This window comes from Eulemur rufifrons, chromosome 3, assembly GCF_041146395.1.
Source record: "Eulemur rufifrons isolate Redbay chromosome 3, OSU_ERuf_1, whole genome shotgun sequence".
NCBI lineage: Eukaryota > Metazoa > Chordata > Mammalia > Primates > Lemuridae > Eulemur > Eulemur rufifrons.
The window spans coordinates 84,310,721-84,328,035 of NC_090985.1; the positions used below are offsets into that span (position 1 = coordinate 84,310,721).

At 36.2% G+C, this 17,315-nt stretch overlaps 1 protein-coding gene across 4 annotated transcripts in view; it reads left to right on the top strand.

Annotated features, from left to right (window-relative positions):
- Nucleotides 1–17,315, top strand: part of NCOA2 (nuclear receptor coactivator 2) — a 265,072-nt gene that overhangs the window by 89,497 nt on the left and 158,260 nt on the right. The gene's annotated exons all lie outside the window — the stretch shown is intronic.

Sequence of the window (17,315 nt, forward strand, 5' to 3'; positions counted from 1 at the left end):
TTCAGTGGTGGTATTTCTCATTTCTTATCAAACTAGGGGAAAATAGTAGAAAAGTTACTATAGATTTTAGAAGCAAATCTCAGACTTGGGGGTTGATGTAAGTGTAATGAGCCAACCTTTCTTGTGCAATCACTCTGAAATAGCTTCCCACCACTCCTTATCACAGAGCTGTAATTTATTTTTATCATAACATTTATTATCATGTGATCTGTTCTTTTTCTTTATTTATTAGCTGCCTTACTAGCTTCACAAACATTGAGACCATTTGTCTTGTTCAAAACAGCATCCATAGCCTTTAGAATAGTGCCTGGGAAACAGAAAAGACTGATTATATTTGTTAAAGTAATTATTGGATAATAAATATTTATGTTTATATTCAGAGTCATTGAGCACTGCACTTATAAGTACAAGTTAAAAATAGTTCCTAAGACTTATTTCTAGATGTGAAATTAATTTATACCATGAACTTAAAGTATATAGTTCTTAAATCTTATGACAAATTAGCTGTGTTGGATATTTTATGTATTCAAATATGCTTAATCAGGGTAGAATTCAGAAGAGAGTTCTTCCAGTTTTGAAATTTTTGTCAGTACCCCAGAAGGTTCTTATGATCAAATGAAGAAAAAAACCTAAAGAAAGTATGGTAGCTTCTCAATCTCCTTACTGGATCATGTTAACATATTGGGTGTGTTTTGTGATATCTTTATAGAGAACAAGCTAGATTTGAAGGTTGTCCAGTTTTAATCTCTGAAAAACAAATAAATTAAAATTTTCCCACTACCCGCTCACTGGATACAAAGTGTAACTTGCTTGGTTTTCTGTTTCTAGATTTTGTCATTTTCCTGCCCTATGTATTGATACTTGAACTTATTATCAAATGTAGTTGTAGGTATAATTTTATAAGCTGACCACTCACTTGCCCGTGTCTGTGGCAGTTTTCTTTAAGTGTTTGACAGTATTAGTTGCTGTTACTGGGTTCTCGTCTCTTATTTTCTTATTTGTTTTGTTTTTTGCTGTTAGCTTCTTCAGGCATTTACCTCTCCTTCTGACACCATGATTTTTCATTTATAGAAAGAACTAAGTCTGACCTCTAGGGTTTTGTTTTTTTTTTTTTTTTTTTTTTTTTTTTTTGAGACAGAGTCTCACTCTGTTGCCCAGGCTAGAGTGAGTGCCGTGGCGTCAGCCTAGCTCACAGCAACCTCAAACTCCTGAGCTCAAGCGATCCTCCTGTCTCAGCCTCCCGAGTAGCTGGGACTACAGGCATGCACCACCATGCCCGGCTAATTTTTTCTATATATATTTTTAGCTGTCCATATAATTTCTTTCTATTTTTAGTAGAGATGGGGTCTCGCTCTTGCTCAGGCTGGTCTCGAACTCCTGAGCTCAAACGATCCGCCCACCTCGGCCTCCCAGAGTGCTAGGATTACAGGCGTGAGCCACCGCGCCCGGCCTCTAGGGTTTTTTTAAAAGTAAAATTTTAGAGATTGTATAGCCATTTCTGATTTGACATCTATTTTATAAGTGTAATTTGCAGAAATTCCATTCATAATACCAATAACAGCAATTATTATTTATTGCTCTCTTATTGTGTGCCAGGCGTTATGTAAGTGCTTTTGAGTTATCTTCAGAATAACAGATAAGGAAATTAAAGCTCAGAGAGGTTAAGTGACTTTTCCAAGGTCATATCCAGTAAGTGGCAGTTTGCCACTCCAGAGACCTTGATCTTAACTATTGAGCTCCATTTCTTCCTAAATAACCCTGAGTACAAGTACATTTGTGGCAATAAGTGTAGTATATAAAAGTCATATTTGTATCTGAAGACTTCAAAGTTATTTTAAAAGTCAAACATTTCACTTACATTTTGTTAGTATGTCTTAACTTTTAACATTTATTTTAAACTGTGAAACTCGATGACTTGCTTGAAATTTAACTACTACCTAAACAATTTAAAGCTCCATTCTGGCACTTTCATTTCATATTCACTTTGGGGAATGTAGCGTGGGGACAGTCATTTGCATTCCTTTTTCCATTGTAAACATAGTATGTTGTGATTCAGCATTCTTCTCCATTGCAATATTAGAAATTTTATGTTATTGGTGGCATCTGTGGTTCACTGGATAAGTCACTTTTCCTGTCATGAACAGGTTGTTTGAAATATAGTGACTATAGAATTACTTAGAACCCTTACCTTGAGAAGTATGAAAATTTCTGTCCATGGGGAAAATTTTGTTAAGTATTTAAGAAATGAAGTAGATCATAGTTGGTTTTAATAGAATATTAGCTTCTCTAATTTATTTTCACGGACATATTATATAAAAATATTGGAGACTTAAATGTATAATATAGACAAAATGCTCTTGAGGGCAACTTTGTTGAATACACCTTAAAATTTTGATTTGAAAATATGATTAATTATACTTCCTAAGACTTTCCAAAAAGGTTATATCTATGAGCGTAAATGCAAATTCCAGGTTTTGAGTATATGGAAAATGAAATTCCCTTGTTTGAATTAAAATGACACAATTCAGTTAACAGACCAAACTCTGCTCTTTAATCTATAGATAAGTCAATATTTCCATTCTAGTCTCACATTTTAAGCATTTTTAAAGTTAGGCAATAAAATTTACTTGGCATTGATAATCAAAACAGGAACAAGAGCTAGATAAATCTATTTGACAATATAGCCTTGAAATGTAATTTTCCCTTCACTATCGAAAGTTGAACTCACTGTGGATTTATATAGACTTTGGATTTATTTATATGTTTATTTTTCTCTATGCTGGAAGATTTGAGGTGGGAGGATAGGGTGAGGGTGAGCGGGTAATTTAATTGTATTACTGCTTTTGTGGTATTTCTTTTGGATGCCATAGGCACTGTGATCTGGAGAGTAACAAATTTTTTAACAGCTGACAAAATGTCCTCAGTCACTTAACTATTCAGAGTGGAATCTCAATGCTAGTCTCACAGGGTAGATTCCGCTGCACTTAATATGTAGAATGGACTGTTGAACACAGGACATAGGCTCACTGTTTAATTAAAATTATCTTCTGATGGGTGTTGACACAAAGCCATCAGTTGGAAGCTATTTGTCTGACAGGCCAGTTTTTAAAGCATTTTTACCATTTGCTTCTGTTTTTCTCCCTATTCTGTGTATACATTAGTATGAACAGATTGGTTTAGTTTTCCTCGTTAAACTAAATTCATTTAGCACCATTAACTCTCCTTTCTCCCTTTCCATCTTCTTTTAACTCTTATGCCCTCTCTTGATCAGCCGTCTTTCCTTCCTGCCCGCTTCCTGCTTTCAGAAATACTCATTGTTTGTATTGTGCTAGTCTATGCTGTTAATAAGTACTGTGGGAGACGTAAAGTATGATTACTAAAAATTATTAAACAATAATTTAGCATTGACAATGAGTTTAACTCCAGATTTCCTTGTTTGATAGTATTACATTGAATTTCGGTTTTTTGGTTTTTCTTTTTTAAGAAAAAAACTGGGCATTGATTTCTGACTTACGTCTATTCATATTCAGTCTTATGAGTTGAGGTTAAGGCAATAGCAACAAGAAGAAAATGCTCTCTATCATTAGTAAATGTGCATTTTAAAATTAGAGTTAACAGTGATTTCCGAGTGTGATTTTGGTAGATGTGTCATGCTTAGTGAGGTTTAGCCAATCACAAAGAGCCCAGGTAGTCTTCATTTGGAATGGTGGCATTGCTATTTCTGTATCGACCGACAAGCAGAGTGGTATTAGTAATCATAGTGCATTGCTGAAAAATACCGGAAATATGGGAGAACCTAATTTTTCTAATTGATTTAAATTCAGAAATAACAATTTAAAGTTATAAACAATAATTTTCAAATTTTAATAAAATACATAAGGATACTTCTTAGATTATAAAAGAATTGAATTTCAGTTTGGAGCTACTTTACTGAGTGAACAACTTTTTTTTTTAATTGAAATCTTTAAAATGTGACTTTTGTTGGCATAACTGGTATTCTTTGAAAGTAATTAAAATGCCGTACCTTACAGATCTGTTGAGTTAGCATGCCTTACAGGAGGCAGCACTGGTGTCAAAGTCTTCTGAGAAAGGGCGGGCCATGATTTCTCAGCTGTGCTTTTCTGTACTGGAAAATAGCAGCATTTATGCATAGGATTGGGAGAAGTGGTTTGTAGACTGTTAAAAAAAAAGCTTTTTCTGTTATTGGCCCTTAGATTTCAATTCAAACTTGTATAGTCTATCTATCTGGATGGTAGAGTTAGCTTTGAGGAGAAGATTTGTGATAGGCAGAATTTCGTATAAATGCTACCACAGTAACTTTCGAAATACTTGGCATTTGATTTGGGTGGCTTAGGATTTTTAGCTCGGCTGTTCACTTTCCCTTTGGAAGGAAGATGCCAGATATATTTTGTTTTCTAGGTGCTGAGTTTGAATCAGCAGACCTTGCCAGAATCTCCTTAAAGATAAAATAGCAAATAAAGCCAGGCTGCTTAAATACCTCCTATTTTATTTTTGAAGCTCAAATCCATATATGTTATTCTGATCTGTTGACAACATCTAGCTATAAGGAATAAATTAAGCATTTATTTGTAAAATTATTAATATCTATAAAATTAATTAGGTTTTTTGTTTTTGTTGTGATTCTTTGGTATTAGGATATAGATGTTTCCATTGTGACTTCTGTTGCTAGTTTGAGTCTTCATATAACTGTAGAAAAGCAGAGAAGTTAATGGGTAGCTTTGAAAATTGTGATTTTATCTTAATTTCATACATTAGCTTGTTTAAGCCATGTTTGCTATTTCATGAATGATTCATGGGCATCTAAAAGCAATATATTTTTTGGCCTAGGCACAGCTACACCTCTACCTTCTTACCCCAAAAGAGCAAAGGGAGAGTCAGAAGTATGTAGCATTTAGCCAAGCATGGTGGCATGCACCTTCAGTCCCAGCTACTTGGGAGGCTGAGGGCAAGAGGATTGCTTGAGCCCAGGAGTTCAGAGCTATAGTGCACGATGATTCCATCTGTGAATAGCCACTACATTCCAGCCTAGGCAACATACTGAGACCTGATGTCTTAAAAAAAAAAAGAAAGAAAGAAAGAAAGAAAAAGAAGCATGTAGCATGTAATAATGGCCAAGTGGGAAGTCAACATACAGTTTAAATGTATGTAGTCCAATTTTGGAGGATCTCTTAACTACATGCCTCCATGTAAGGTTGCTTTTGTGGTGCCATTGTCTTCAGAATTGTTTGTCTTCACTGCTTTTTGGAAAAGCAGAATGGATTAATTTGAGGAATTCCTTTTCTTTAGACCAACAGTTTTGGCCCCTTTGGTGCCAGTTACATACCTTTCATAAGTAGAAATGGCATACTTAAGATTTTGTAGTCATCACCTAAATGACTGGAAATTTGTTACCTATCAGCATCCACAAAATCCCAGCCAAGTTTTATCATGCCTCCTTGAGAAGTGACAAGGACTGGAAAAGCATGGGTGTGATAGGCCTGGGTAGGCTTTAGTGGCAGGTGAGTAAGGGAGCTTATAAAAGACCTACCAGCTCTGTACATGAGTACTGAGACTTTTAAATCTTTACCTAAACTATAAAAGAATATTTTTAAAAGAAACAACTGTGCCATAAATATTGAATCAATGACTTAAACTATTAATAGAATAGAGAGTAGTGGCTACAGAAAACAGTTGATCTGTTAATTTCTTTCAATTCTTTGACATAAAAAAGCTATTTTATCTAGATTACTAATTCTTCCTTTTATATTACACTTTTGTTATAGTCCAAAAAATAACTTCTGTTTCCTGGATTATAAAATAGAGTTTGAAAACTATATCATGGCTACTCATGCGATATATTTGAATAAAATAGAAAGTAAAATTCCTTTGACTTTTAATTAAACATCTATTAGACAAATTAGTTTGGTTTCATGAGTCTCTTATCAATTTATAGCAGCAGATTTTTGTTTTATCATCCCAGTAGAATTTAGATTTTAGGTTTCCTTTAGGTTTTAGATGGTTTAGGATAGTTAAAATTTTCTCTCATGTAAAAGATGTTTAAATGTTGCTGCTTGAAAATATCCACAAAATTTTATAAACTGATAAATTAATTCTTTGTACTTGTCCTCCAGAATAATTTTAGTACATATCAAAGTCAGGTTTATACTTTAAAGTGTGTTTTGAAAATATGAAGTGATAGCCTTTTGTAAAATCCTGCTGTTATCTTTTAAATGTATTTTCATTTTTTCATATGCTCAGTGCTAAAGCATATTGCTTTAAATTATAATATGTATGCACATGTTTATCTGTTTCTAGTATTCTAATTTTCTTCCCCTGTCACATACATCCTAGTGGCTCACCACCAAAGCTGTTCAATCCCAGAGCCAAATCTGGCTGCAGCGCTGGCCACAGTCCTTATAGACGCTCTGCCCAGAGTGGCCGCCTCTGAGTTGCTGTGGAGTATAGTACTGCCACACCAAGAGCCAGATGCTACCTTCTTGATCCTTTCACATGTTAGGGATAGAAAATATGAGGCGTCATTCTAATAAATTTGATGTCTTTGGCTTCTTGTGATATTTCTACTCCAGTGTTCCTTTCAATTAAGTCATTATTTTGACTGAAGTCTTTGTTAATTAAGGGTCCTGTTTCCCACTAAATTTCAAAGGCTGATTATGAAAATAATATACTTGATCATTTGTTTATATGCCACAATGAGGTTTCATGAGGAAGTTAAAGTGTTTACAAATGTTATCTTGAACGACAGCAAAGAAAAAAAAACCAAACATTTACTAATTTACTATTACTTTTGACAAGACTCTGTTCTTGGCCTTTACACATGTTGTATCAGCTTAAACTTTGGATAAATTCTTGGTGTCAGAATGTGAAGTATTCTGATTCTGATAATGTATAAATTCCCTTTGAAGTTGAGACTGTGCCACTTTATTTTCAAAGCATTCAAATTTTACATCCTGGGCTGTAGTATATATAGTGAAACAGAACTTTATGTCTTACAACTTATCTGCTATTAATTGAGAACGATTGTGAAGACATTTTGTGCCTTCTACTATATTAGTTAAGTGGGAAAAACGATTCTGATTTTAGAAAAGAAAAGTTTTGATTCACTGATTTCCATCAGATGTTACAAAATGAGCTGTGGCAGAAGAATGTGGTCAAAGGTATAAATCAGGAAAGGAAATTGTGTAGAAGCACACTATTTCATTAAAATTTTTTTCGGCCAGGTGTGGTGGCTCACACCTGTAATCCTAGCACTCTGAGAGGCTGAGGCAGAAGGATTGCTTGAGCCAGGAGTTCAAGACCAGCTTGAGCAAGAGTGAGACCTCATCTTTAGTAAAAAAAAAAAAAAAAAAAAAAAATTTCCATTATACAGAGCCTATCAGCTAATGTTTTGGGTTTTCATTTTTTATTTACAGAACATTTTTAACATTACAGCTGCCCCTTAAATGCACTTAAAACCATAATGCCTTAATATGTCATTAAGCATATAAATTTATTTCATTTCAAACAACATTACTGTATTACCAAAGATTAATAATCAATTTTGGTATCCCCAAACCTAGAAAGTAGGATGTGAATACAAATTAGAACATGTGTATTTAAGTCACCAATTTAATCAAACATACAGTTCACTTATATTTGATTAAATTTGGTAGTTTTAGGCCAATCAACGATGTCATTTCAGTGGAGACATGAATGTGAAACAAAGTATCATCAACCCTATTACTGCTATTAGTTTAATCATGCCAGGTAGTGTTCTAATGTTAATTCACGTAATCCTCATTTGAAACCTGTGTAGTAGCTGCTATTATGATCCTATTTTAAAGATGAGGAGATGAAGGCACCAAGAGGTTAAATGACTTGCCCAGTGATTTGCATCTAATTTAATTAGCTAGTTAGAGTCTGAATTGGGATTCTAATGCAGTCTGGCATTTGTAGTATTTGGCTTGTGGAACTTGGTTCTCTTAAGAAAATACACATACAATCAAAAAGACCAATGAAGCCAGAAAAAAAAAAAAAAGGCTAGTAATTTCAAAATAAAGTTTCACACTCACTTTGTAAGTATAGGTAAGGATATAACAAGGCTTACCATTGTGTGTTCCCTCCGCTTCAGTGAGGGTCTGCAGGCCCATATGATTGTGGCTACTAGCAAGACCGAAGTCCATGAAGTTGATAAATGGCGTATTATATCAGAAATGATAATCTGCTATTAATAAAGGAAAATCACAGAAATGATATTAAGATGTTCCTTGGCTTCAAATGCAGTTACATAGATAATGTATTCTACAGGATTTGTGTTTAGGTTTTCTATTAACATAGTTATTTTGTTTCTAAAGATGGAAAGGGGAGCTAGCCCACTTCCTTTTTCATGTTCCTCTCTTGAAAAATACCTTTAGAAGTTTTACTCAATAAAAAAAAATCTTAAAAAGGAATTTCCTGGAATTCCCACTATGAGAAACCTTTACACATCAGGAGAAGAAAATCTTCAACTCAAAAGTAAATTTCACTTCTTATTTAGAAAAGATTATACTCTAAGAGTAACTGGAGAAACTTTTCTGTTACTTAAAAAAAAACTTAATCTATTTTGAACAGTTTCTATTTATTTATTTTGAGACAGGGTCTCACTCTGTTGCCCAGGCTAGAGTGCAGTGGCGTCATCATAGCTCACAGCAACCTCAAACTCCTGGGCTCAAGTGATCCTCCTGTCTCAGCCTCCAGAGTAGCTGGGACTACAGGCGTGCACTACCACACCGGGCTAATTTTTTTACTTTTTATAGAGATGGGGTCTTGCCATGTTGCTCAGGCATATCTTAACAGACATGGCCTTTATATTTTATAAAATGTAAAAAAATATATGCCATCCTTTCTCTCAGATTTTTCTCTTTTTAAATACCTATAGGGGAAATTACAGCTGTTCTACAGAATTGGTGTATAGTATTTTGGTTGCTTATGAGTTTTTGTGATATAATTAACAGTATTCACCATGAACACAAAAAGATTTTAATTGCTTACCACCTAGAATTTACTTTTTTCAGAGCCAGAAGTTTTTTTCCCTCCTTTCTTATAAAGCAGTTTTTAAAGCATATACTTAAGAAAGTGTTAATTAGTACTATGAAATATGCTTTCAGCATTTCAATAATTCATGCTATTTCTTAAACCCCGAGTTAAATCTATCTTTAGCCATTTGACTTTGAGTCTATATTGCAACTCATGGTGGTTAAGTCTCTTGAAAAGTTTGTTTCATATATTTTCTAGTAAGGCCTTGACCACATCTTTTAAAAACAAAGTGTGGAAATATTTTTATAAATTAGAATATAAAGGGGTTTTAAGAAGGAAACTGTTCTTGCATACCACATTCTTCTAGTCCATACATAGTCTTACTACCAGCTTGGGAGGGAGAAATTGTCCGCATTACATAGGTGAAAACACTAAGGGTTCGAGAGATTATGTTGCAAGGTAGGTAGCTCTGGAATTTGAACCTAAGACTATATATTTCCAAAATCTCTTCTCTATTATAACACAGGGCCTTCTCTAGTGATACAGATAGAACTTGTTGATGAGGTGAAAATCCTAATTTGTTTTAATTTCCCAGCTAATTGCTTTAGTCTGTATTCATTTCTGAAGCATGTATTGTGCACAGAGTGAAGTAGGAATGTTTTAGGTTTACAGAAGCAATATATATGGCTTTTGTTCTACCCACATCTTACAATATAGTGAGAGAAATGGCCAACAGACATTAAGTTACATAAGTGGGATTACAAAGCAATGTATGAACAAATGTAAAATAATGTAGTAGGTATGGAGCGAGAGAAGGGTAATGGGCACTGGGCCCATTGCCATCTGTCTCTTGGCACTCTTGGCCTTGTGCTTATCTCGCTATGCAGCCTACAACCCTACTATCTATTCTAGATCATTACAGCATGAGTATTCAGAAATGAAACTCCTAAGTAAGGGAATTGTTTTGTTGATAGGACGCAAGTGCCAAAAGATAGAAAAATACTGTTGGTTACAGCTTTGGCCGAAAATGTCCTGAGTATGTAGGCACTGAATGAATGGTGGCTACTGCATTCAAAACTGAGCCCAACCGGATTTTAATTTCCCTGCTAAGTGATAGGGAAGAACTCATACACTTGAGCATATAGAGCTTTAAGTAAATTCTTGTCGATTTTTAATTTTCTTACTAGAGCTTAATAAATTGTATCTGGTATAGTCTCTATTTAAAAAACACCTCTATTTGAAGAGGTATAAAAGGTGGTTAAATATGAAGCTTTAAAAACTATTCCAAATGTAAGCATATTATAAGAGTGTGTCGTTTTTATAGGTACATCAGATGGAAAGTACAGAGAAGGTCCAGTTTTAGTCAGCATCTGACGCAAAGCCTACCTTGAGTCCCCTTTATTCTTTTTTGTTGTTGTTGTTTGATATTTTTTGTTTGTTTGTTTTTTGTTTTGAGACTGAGTCTTGCTCTGTTGCCCGGGTGAGTGCCATGGAGTCAGCCTAGCTCACAGCAACCTCAAACTCCTGGGCTCAAGTGATCCTCCTGCCCCAGCCTCCCGAGTAGCTGGGACTATAGGCGTGCGCTACCACGCCTGGCTATTTTTTTCTGTTTTTAGTAGAGACAAGGTCTCACTCTTGTTCAGGCTGGTCTCAAACTCCTGAGCTCAAGCGATCCTCCCACCTCGGCCTCCCAGAGTGCTAGGATTACAGGCGTGAGCCACCACGCCTGGCCCAAGGCTCCTTTATTGCTGATACCAACTTGAGTCTAATCATCTTCTTGTGCAGATTCCACTTCCCTGCTTTCGTAAGATATCTGTTCTGTTTCCAGTATGTGATTTTGTTGTATTAAGATAATTCACATAAAGCATTAAACAGCAAATAGAAAATTATTTTTTTGAATTGATTTTTATCTTTCTCATTCTCCTTCCTCTCTTCCTCATCTGCGACTGTTCCTCATCTCTGATTCCTGTTCCTAGTGTAGGTTATACTATATTTCTGAATATTTTAGGTAGCACCGCAGCAGCCCCTCCCTCCCTTTTCGCTGTATTGTGCCTTAAAAGTCTTAACTCATGCCGCCAGAGGGTAGAGTCAAGGCTTCCTTCCTAACAACCTAGTAATTGGTTGAAATTCCTTTCAGTAATACACACATTCACAGACACGCACACTCATGCATGTGTACAATCACTTAAGAAAAGATACTATTAAGTTAGCTACACATTGTCTTAAATGATTTGAGCAGGCAGTTTGCTAACAGACAAAAGGGAGATGGGATAAGGTGGACAGGACAGTTGAGATTTCTCCCTATTATATTGTTTCCTTTCCAGCCTTCTGAGAACACATGAATATCATCAGAGCTAAAGACCTTCAAAAAGTGATGGCCAGCTCTGAAAAAATCGGTCTTCTGGGATTTGTCTTTCTTGAAAATCACTATGTATTTCTACTAAGTATTCTTTTATAGATGTTTCCCTTGTGATTACTTCCTTACATCTGTCAGCTTATACCCTGTCTTCATTTGAGGGGGCAAAGAGGGAAAAGGAAGGGAAAGGAACACATTTATTTTAAAACTTGTACCCAAGTAGGGCTTACCACAAATTCTTACTTTGGTAGCACAGTTCACAGATTCTAAGGATGAGAATATAAAAAGAAGTATAAAAAGTGGTTAAACATGTTACCTGTAGACTCCAGCAGATGATCATTTGTGTTCTTCAGTTCCTCTCATCAGCGTTCTAGTGCATCTTGCCTTGTCAAGAGGTGTCATTGTTGGCAGTCTTCCAGTAAGGAGGAGAGAGGGTGATTTTTAAAATGGAGGGAAATGTTGCTCGTTTATTCAAGAGGAATACTTTTGAATATTCTTCTTTCTAAATGTATTATAGTAAATTTGGAAAAAAAGCAAAGAAGAATCACTCAGACTATCACCAGACAAATAAAACAAATGCAGGTTGAGCATTCCAAATCTGGAATACTCCAAAATCTGAAACTTTTTGAGCAGCAAAATGACGCTTAAAGGAAATGCTCACTGGAGCATTTTGGATCTTGGAGTTTCATATTTGGGAAGCTCAACTGGTAAGTATAATAAATTATTCTAGAATATGAAAAAATCTGCAACTTGAAACACATCTAGTCCCAAGTATTTTGGATAAGAGATACTCAACCTGTATTATCCTTTTGACATAATATCAGAAAATACCGTTTGGGCAGGATAGTCTTTAATTTAAAATATTTTCTAGGTAGACAACATAAAGACTTTTAATACCTCTTTTATGGGTTGTTCTGCCAGTTGCTGTAGTAAATAAAAAGTTAAGCTCGGGTTCTCAGATCTTTGTGTCTTAAATTAGAAAAGGCACAAGTGCCCAACACAAAAGACAAATATTTGAGGTACCCAGTTACCCTGATTTGCTCATTACACATTGTGTACAGGTATCAGAATATCACCTGTACCCTCAAAATACTGCTGCTACTGTCAAAGAAAACTCAGTGGGGTGATGAATTTCCTAGTTTACAGGCCTTTCTGGGAACGTTCCCTAGCCACTTGTACTTGACTTACCTTTCCCCCGACCTACTAGTGGCCGCAGCATAATCTTTTCTCCATTACCAGCTACTTATGCTCCCTAAGTTGAGAGAGATTTAAGTTACTGCAACTACAGAAAAGCATTTCAGACCTGAGATTTCTAATATATGTTTTCCTAAATTTTGATGACTCGATCATTAGCATCTTCCTTAGAAGGATACATATGTGTATCTACTCTTTCTCCTTCTCTGCAAATATCTATCTCATGTGGCGTTCTCTCCACCGAGCTCACACTGGCCACACATTCTTAATATCCCGTGTAGCAGGAGCCACCGACAGTGTTATGCAAAGCCATTCTTCAGGAAAAAGTCTTGGTAGTAAGGAGTAGGGTGGATTTCTGTGAGGAATAAGTAACTGGTAGGAAAAACCTCCAAGGCTGCATAGTGTAGATGCCACACTCAGATCCTGTTTTCTGATTGTTCTTTGTCATATTGTTCTTTCTACTCTACTGTGCCAGTCACTGAGGACATAGATGATGTTTTAATTTCAATATCTTTTTCTATCTCCGAGAGTAGAAATCTAGATGAGATGAACACCCGGTTTTATAACATTTCCCAATGCTTTATTCAGAAAAACTGTTCTATCCCGTTTACTTCACCTGTAGCGAAGCAGGTGATGTACTGAGTATAGGGGTCAGTACTGCTACATCTTCCGTGAAATTGGGAAGGATTCTACACATCCAAACCTGACCCTTCAGCATCACCAAATTGATAGAAAATTGGTCAATTTTTATTTACTTGTAGTTGTATAGGTAAAAGGAAGTGTCTAAGGATGAAAGCAAGTAACACAGATTCACACAGAAGCGTGGTCTTCCCTCAGTTGGTCTAATTCTAGTGCTGGCTTTTATCTTCTTAACCATTATAGGTTGAAAGCTTCAAATGTCCCAATTTTGGGGAGGGAAGAGGGGATGGGGCTCGGGATTCTATCCTGGCTCTGGCAACCTACCTTCATTGTTTGGCCCAGCAAAGGAAGTAGCAGGAGTCCAGCTCTGGCATTAGAGGTAATGGCTTGCACTCTTACCGAGGTATCCCTAAGATTAGGGTATACTCTTTGAGCTTTGAACTATATAAATGATGATGCAAAATGGCAGATGCTCGAAAGAGAGGTATCATCTCTTATTTTGATGCCTGGTCATAGACTAACACAGGAAAATAGATTTTTGATGTATAGTCCTGGACTCTTTGGCTGCAAGTGTTAGAAGGCCAGCTGAAAGCAGTATAAGCAAAACTGGAACTTACTACCTCATTTAAGTGAGAAGGCCAAGTCTACACCTAGCTCTGGGCACATCTGGATGGAATAAATTAAATGAAGTCATCAGGACCTTCTCTCATTTAGTCTCTACTTCTTTTTTCAATTAGGACCTTATATGATGGCAGAGAGGGTCACCAGCAGCTCTGGCTTATGTCATTTTAACAGTCTATCTAATCCCCTTGAAAGGGTATTTTTTTCTGATAGCTTTAACAAAAATCAAAGGAATGACTCTCACTGGCCCAGGCTGGATGACCTGCCCATTTCTGGGCCAATCTTGCCAAGGGGCTGGGGTTTGAGCAAGCATTTTGGCTTGTCCAGGTCCCACTACGAGCTATGTGGAAGGATGGATGTCAGTCACCAAGAACCATGGGACCTGACAGCAGAGGGTTGCTTCCTTTTGTGGTAGAGGGGTAAGCCAAGGTTACGGTTTGTGTGTTGTTGTGTTTCCTCCCCTGCTTTATTTTCAAGCCCAGAGCCTAGAAAAGTCCTTCCTACTCACAGAAATTATTCAGGTATACTAGTAAGTAGCATTCTGTTATCAAAGCCAGAAGTATATGTTGAGAATCCACTCTGACATTGATTGTACTAGATCCACCAGCCATGAGAAAAAAGACAAATTTTGCTTGCTTGGAGTATATACTATTGTGGAGTTCTGTGGCAAGAAGGAGGCATCCACCGGGTGTATTTCCAGACAGGGAGGGAAGAATGTACAAAGGTCCAGTGCTGAGAGATCAGGGCCTTTTTGGGGTAATTCCTTACACATGCAGCAGAAGTAGCTAGAGTTCAGGACTGTCAGGGTTAGTGAGGAGATATCATCCAAGGGCCTTTTGCTTGCTAAGGCAATTTACTTTCATCTTGAATGCCATGGGCATGCATTGAAGGATTGATATGGGGAAATGAAACAATGACACTTGTATTTTAGAATGAATGTCCCGCACTGGGGTGAATGGACTAGAGGAGGGCAAGGCTGACAGCTGAGACAAGTAAGTGTAGACTGTTGAAGGGATCCAGGTGAGGGAGGACCATGTGAACTGAGGGGTAGTGGCAGAATGAGGGAGAGAAGTCGATTTGAATGATATTAAACCAAGTTGGTAGGAAGTAGTGCTTGAATGCTCAGGGAGCGAGGAGTCATTGCAGGTCCTACAAAGGACCTGGCTTTGTCTCCTGTGAATATCCAGGCTCCTGTGAATATCCAGATCTATATCATCCCATTACCAAAAACTAGTTAGATTTTCTGCATTGATAGAAATACGAATACAGGAATGTTCATTGCAGCATTATTCACAATAGCCTCAAGATGAAAAAAATCTGCACATCCATCAGCTGATGAATAGATAAATAAAATTTCCTATATATAGCAGTGGAATATTATTTGGCGATAAAAAGAAATGACATACTGATACATGCTACGAAATGGATGAGTCTCGGAAACATTGTATTTAGTGAAAGAAGCCAGTCATAAAAGGTCACAAATTGTATCATTCCATTTACATGAAATGTCCAGGATCGTCAGCTCTATAGAGATAGAAAGTAGATTAATGGTTGCCCAGGGCTGGGACTGGGGAGCAGGGGAAGATGAGAGTGACTGCTAATGGATGTAAGGTTTCTTTTTATAGTGTTGAAAATGTTCTAAGATCGATTGTGGTGTTGGTCACAGAACTCTGAATATACTAAAAACCATTGAATTGTACATTTTAAATGGATGAATTGTATGGTATGAGAATTATATCTCAATAAAGCTGTTCTAAAAATATGAATATGGGAGTAAAATCACCCTTAATTTGTCTAGAAAACAGAAAGCAGGCTGGTGGAATTGGGCAGATGGAATATGTAAAAAAATGACAGTAATGAAATAGCAGAAAACTGGAAAAAAGTTCAAATGTCTAACAGTAGAATGGATACATTGTGATATATTCATTTAAAAAGAGAAATGACGGTGAGAACCCTGATAATTAACAAATCCACGTAAAAATATTGATAACTTAGAGATGTGACCTAAAAACAGTATTTGTGGAAACAGTTAGTATAAAAGTAAAATATTTTCACTCAACCTTTAGCCCTTAATACTACTCCTAACTTTACCAAAGAACACCATTTAAGAAGGTAAAGAGACAGTGTGTTTTAGAAAAGGTTTTATTTCAAAATGTAGGGTTTTTTTTTTTTTTGTCTTTCAGAAGAATTTCAGGATTAGTTTCATTTAACAGAAAGATTTAGTGTATTGAAGATCTTTACAGAAGAACCAGTAAACAGTTTCACACTTGAGCTGTGAATTTTTTAAGGTTAGAGTAAGAAGAAAAAAAGAGATTATTGTGTGGAAAAACAGAAGGAAATTGAACAATTGAGCATCAGTCAACTGTTAAGCGACTTGTCATTTATACTTCATTGCAAAAATGATTTGTAAACCATTTTTGGCCCTTTGTCTCATTTTGTTTTGATATTTTCACTGAAGCAATCAGAAAAAAATAAAAACAAATGTCTCTGTTTTAAATGAGGAAACTGAGGAAAAGAGAAGTGAAAGAGCTTGCCCATGGTTGGGGCTGGGGAAACAGAAGGTGGAGAAACCCTCTCGATTCTGCTTAGAGAGAATCTTAGAAATTATTTTTCAAGACAAGGAAGGTATTTTGGCTATAGTATATTTACGTTTTATTTGTTTTTGGCTCTGAAATTATCATACTTACAGAATGAGATAGCAAAATATAAGGTAATGGCTAACAAAAGAATGAAAAAATTATCAGAAAACTTAAAGTGCCTTATAGGCATGTTTCTTAAAGGTCTATATATCACAATTTGAGAGAATTGTTTTGAGACTAGTAAGTATATTTATATTTTAAATTTGGCATTCGGAAATCTTTGCTGCAGTATTTTTGAATTTGCTTTTTAAATCCACTCAACTTGCTTGTTCTTTTTGTTGTTGTTGTTTTTTGGAGACAGAGTCTCACTCAGTCGCCTGGGCTAGAGTGTAGCGGCGTCATTATAGCTCACTGCAACCTCCAGCTTCTGGGCCCAAGAGGATCCTCCTGCGTAGCTGTGAACTGGCACCACAGGTGCGCACCACCACGCCCGCCCAATTTTTCTATTTTTAGTAGAGACAGGGTCTTGCTCTTGCTCAGGCTGGTCTCGAACTCCTGGCGTCAAGTGATCCTCCTGCCTTGGCCTCCCAGAGTACTAGGATTACAGGCGTGAGCCACCGCACCTGGCCAATTTGCTGTTCTTAAATGTTAATCTTTTTTTTTCCCTCAAGAGCAAGTCCCTCATTTTAGAGACTGAAGGATTTATTTTTCTTTCCTGAGAATTTCCTTTCCTTATCTTTTTAATTGCAGTGCTGTTATGGGTCCTGTCCTAAATTTCTTTTTTAATTTCTTTCTCTCTTTTCATTTAATTTAGCCATATCCATTTCATATTAATGATCTGCCTCTTTTTATCTTGGAGGAAGAAACTGGTATTTGAGTGTATGGAGAAATTCTTCCATTAAAGTTAACGGCAA